Here is a 5,246-nt window from a genome sequence, read left to right on the forward strand (position 1 = left end):
CTGGTAATATTTTTCATTTTTTCTATGTTTTTTTCATTAAAATTTAAACTGAATGTTGCTACCAAAGTGTGGAGTATTATTTGCAAGGATAACTAAAATAAGTCAATTTATTTTACAAACCAAACCAGTGAGGACAGTAGAAAACGTAAATAAAAAGAACCAGTGGTTTGCAAATCCTTTCTACAAAGACCAGAAATGTAATGACTGAACAGTACTGCAATAAATGTAGTATGTGTGTTCAGTTGAGTTCAATAATGATGTTCATGAAGGCCAACAACTTCTTTATTATGTATGGAATGGAGATATAAGGTATGTTATATGCCTTTAAGATAGTATTGTATGCTCACCAGATGTGTCATTTCCTGTGATAACATTTCTGACTCATTTAAATGCTCATTTGACTTAGATTTTTATTTTTTTGTTCTCTGAACAGCCTTTACTGTGATGATAGACCCACAAAGAAAAAGGTTATTTATCTGTGTTAGGTCGTTGAGTCATTAAGTCAATTTAATGTGTTGCATTAGATTGATGCCAGTTTTACTACCACACATTTAACTAAATTGTTGCCATTTTTTGAATTTTTGTTCACTATGCTGATAGATCCCCACAAAGAAAGGGGCTATAAAGTCAACATAAAATATAATGTGTTGCATTAGATTAATGCTAGTTTTACTACTGCACATTTAATTAAATTGTTCCTATGCTTCATTTGGCACAAAGAGCTGACCTCAGAGAAGTGCAAATCACTTCTGAGGATCAAAACAAACTTTAAAATGTGGTTTTATCCAGTCGCAGTACCTCACAGTAAAGTGGCATGATGTTAACCAAATTAACCATCCCTATATCCCAAGTAACAATCATACTACCTTAGGTACCCACCCTCTACCTCAAATTACCAACTCTGTACCCCTAACTAACCAACCCCCTACCCTAGGTAACAATCCCTTCACCTTAAGTTACCATTCCTTTACCTAAAGTTACCTTATGTAACCATTGCAGTGCCTGATGAAACCATCACTTTAACTCAATTAATCACCCCTCTACCTCCACCTCTACCTCCACCTCTACCTCTACCTCTACCTCCACCTCTACCTCCACCTCTACCTCCACCTCTACCTCCACCTCTACCTCCACCTCCACCTCCTGCTGCTGATGAAAATTATTTGCAATATTGTGGAACTCATCTCTAATAATCCACCCTGTAATAATATCTAATATCCCACAATTAGACCTTGCTTGAATCTGCCTACTTTAGTGAGAAACAAAATTACCCAGGTACTGGTATGGAGTGCACAAATTCATGTGCTTAGCAACAGAAATATATTGTCATTAAGTAACATCATAGAATGACTCACACATGCACTCTGGGGTGTTTAAACATGGCCTGACATTTACCATTTTATTGGGTAGTAGCTCAGCAGGAGGACATTAGAACATTATCTTTTGTCATTTTCTAAATGAGAAACTTCCAATATCCAAAACCACGTCATTCGAACACTGATGTGGCTGCTATGATGCTATCTTTTCTCATTTTGTAAAGCTATTACTTTATGAATCTTACCTAGTATCTAAGCACATATCTACTTCATCCTCTAGAGCAGCAAGGATGATCAAAATGAATGGATAAGTGTCACAACCTCCAATATGTTGCAGCTGTACTTGCAATGTAGCATTTTGGGACAATATTTTAATGGTGTCAAAAATTTTAATATTAGAATATACAAAATATATTTTCTATCTATCTATTACTATTTATCTATCTATTTACAACTATTTAATATTTTCAGTTGTGTTTACACATTATAATCCTCAACATCAAAGTAAAATTAGCATCAAAAATTCTGATAAATACCTGGGTTACATATGTTATCATAACATTCAAGTAATAATTATATACTTGCTCAGATACAACCAGTCTCCTTCCAGATCACACACCAAGCAAAGTGGCCCCTACCTGACACCAGTTGTAATGGTTTATATTACTTCAGAAAAAAACTCATTCTTTTAGGATTTTAGTACTAGTAGTGCATAGAAGCACAAATTAGAAGACCGATACACAAAACTTTAAAACTTTAACTATCTCTCTGAGTACTGTTCAGAATATTGTTATGAAGTGAAATTTGTATGGCACCACAAATATTTTGCCTAAATTAAGCCACCCTTTAGTCTGGATAACTATGCCAGGAGAGGATTGGAGAAGCTATCAGAAGCCAATGACAACTTTAAAGGACATAAAGTCTGTGTGGCTGAGATTGGTCTGTCTACACATGTGACAACAATCTCACAAGATTTACACAAGGCTGGCATATAAGGCAGGGTGGTAAGAAAGAAGCCTCTTCAAAAAAAGTAATATACAGTTTTGTTTGCACCAAACACAGCACACCACCCAAAATACACCATACCTTGGTTATGATGTTAGAATGAAATAAAAAAGGATGATTCTGGTACATCAAAATTCTTAAGTAAAACAATGCTGTGGCTTAAGGTTTAAGTGGCAAAGTCAGAGCCCAAATGGGTGGATTTAAAGAGAGCAGTTAATTTTTACTCACTGCAAATATGACTAAACAACTCTGAGTGGAATAATGAGCAAATATTTACCAATCCAAGAGTCCAAAGCTGGTAGAACACAGACTGGTGACTGTAATTTAAGTAATTAAATTAGGACACCAATTACTTTTTTAACCATGTTATTCTAGTTTTTTATTTTTAATTAATTAACTGTTGAACTGTTTTCCTCATTCATTAAATTTTGTATTATAAATAATGTATAAATAAAGCTGGAAAAGATTTTCAGTTAGGTTTTTATTTTAGGCTGTTAGAAAAAGCAAGTATTTCAAAACGATTTTTTTATTTTTATTTTTTTTGTCAATGTATTAAGGAGTAGACCCTTTGTGTTCAGAGCAATCTAATCATTTTGGTAATGCTGTCATTTAAATTCTGAATGGTCTGTTGAAGCATTTTTAAAGAAGAAATTCTGTAGTTCTTTGACAAATGAGAGGAAGATTAATTTCGCTTCACAGTCTCTGCTTCAGACTTTTGATTAGGATTTAACAGTGTTTAAATCTAGTGATTGGAAAGGCCATGAAGGATCCTCTACTTCAACTTGCTGGTTATTAAACAACTTTTAGAATTACATTTAGAAATACATATGGGAGAACCATTATCCAGGAACATCACTAGAAAAGACCCCCTGCACCACAGGGTGCACCTGGTCCTGCAAAATTGCCTCATATTTGTTGGCTGTTTTATGACCATGTAAAGCGATTATGAGGGCCAATGATTTTTACCTGGTACTTATGCAGCGCTGTTATTTTATGTGCCGTATTCTGAGGGCAGTTGACATAACGTTTGCAGATGCATCCACACTAATTGAGCGCTTTATTAGGTTTACTCATCTGTTACATACATTTATTGATTATTTTACTTTGTGGGTATACAATTACTGACTGCCACTTTGTACACTTTGTCACTCCCTGTACCTCATTTATCAAATGGAGAGGAACACCACAGGGCCCCCACTTACTTGTTAGTGTAAAGGACCTTTCTCAGCATTGCAATGACTCTAACATAGTTGTGCATTGTACTGGTATTTCAGGTGCAGCGTAGGAAAAGTATCAGTGTTGGGAGGAGAATATTGCTTTAATCATTGTGCACTAAGAAAAAGCTCTTGTCTCTAGATGTACATCTACACAAGTGCTAACAAGTTGTGTTCTTTATATACAGTGTATCACAAAAGTGAGTACACCCCTCACATTTCTGCAGATATTTAAGTATATCTTTTCATGGGACAACACTGACAAAATGACACTTTGACACAATGAAAAGTAGTCTGTGTGCAGCTTATATAACAGTGTAAATTTATTCTTCCCTCAAAATAACTCAATATACAGCCATTAATGTCTAAACCACCGGCAACAAAAGTGAGTACACCCCTAAGAGACTATACCCCTAAATGTCCAAATTGAGCACTGCTTGTCATTTTCCCTCCAAAATGTTATGTGATTTGTTAGTGTTACTAGGTCTTAGGTGTGCATAGGGAGCAGGTGTGTTCAATTTAGTAGTACAGCTCTCACACTCTCTCATACTGGTCACTGAAAGTTCCAACATGGCACCTCATGGCAAAGAACTCTCTGAGGATCCTAAAAGACGAATTGTTGCGCTACATGAAGATGGCCAAGGCTACAAGAAGATTGCCAACACCCTGAAACTAGGCTGCAGCACAGTGGCCAAGATCATCCAGTGTTTTAAAAGAGCAGGGTCCACTCAGAACAGACCTCGCGTTGGTCGTCCAAAGAAGCTGAGTGCACGTGATCAGCGTCACATCCAACTGCTGTCTTTGAAAGATAGGCGCAGGAGTGCTGTCAGCATTGCTGCAGAGATTGAAAAGGTGGGGGGTCAGCCTGTCAGTGCTCAGACCATACGCCGCACACTACATCAAATTGGTCTGCATGGCTGTCACCCCAGAAGGAAGCCTCTTCTGAAGTCTCTACACAAGAAAGCCCGCAAACAGTTTGCTGAAGACATGTCAACAAAGGACATGGATTACTGGAACCATGTCCTATGGTCTGATGAGACCAAGATTAATTTCTTTGGTTCAGATGGTCTCTAGCATGTGTGGTGGCAATCAGGTGAGGAGTACAAAGATAAGTGTGTCATGCCTACAGTCAAGCATGGTGGTGGGAATGCCATGGTCTGGGGCTGCATGAGTGCAGCAGGTGTTGGTGAGTTACATTTCATTGAGGGACACATGAACTCCAATATGTACTGTGAAATACTGAAGCAGAGCATGATCCCCTCCCTCCGGAAACTGGGTCGCAGGGCAGTGTTCCAGCATGATAATGACCCCAAACACACCTCTAAGACGACCACTGCTTTATTGAAGAGGCTGAGGGTAAAGGTGATGGACTGGCCAAGCATGTCTCCAGACCTAAACCCAATAGAACATATTTGGGGCATCCTCAAGCGGAAGGTGGAGGAGCGCAAAGTCTCGAATATCCGCCAGCTCCGTGATGTCGTCATGGAGGAGTGGAAAAGCATTCCAGTGGCAACCTGTGAAGCTCTGGTAAACTCCATGCCCAGGAGAGTTAAGGCAGTTCTGGGAAATAATGATGGCCACACAAAATATTGACACTTCAGGAACTTTCACTAAGGGGTGTACTCACTTTTGTTGCCGGTGGTTTAGACATTAATGGCTGTATATTGAGTTATTTTGAGGGAAGAATAAATTTACACTGTTATATAAGCTG

The sequence above is a fragment of the Trichomycterus rosablanca genome, chromosome 5 (assembly GCF_030014385.1).
Source record: "Trichomycterus rosablanca isolate fTriRos1 chromosome 5, fTriRos1.hap1, whole genome shotgun sequence".
NCBI classification, from domain to species: domain Eukaryota; kingdom Metazoa; phylum Chordata; class Actinopteri; order Siluriformes; family Trichomycteridae; genus Trichomycterus; species Trichomycterus rosablanca.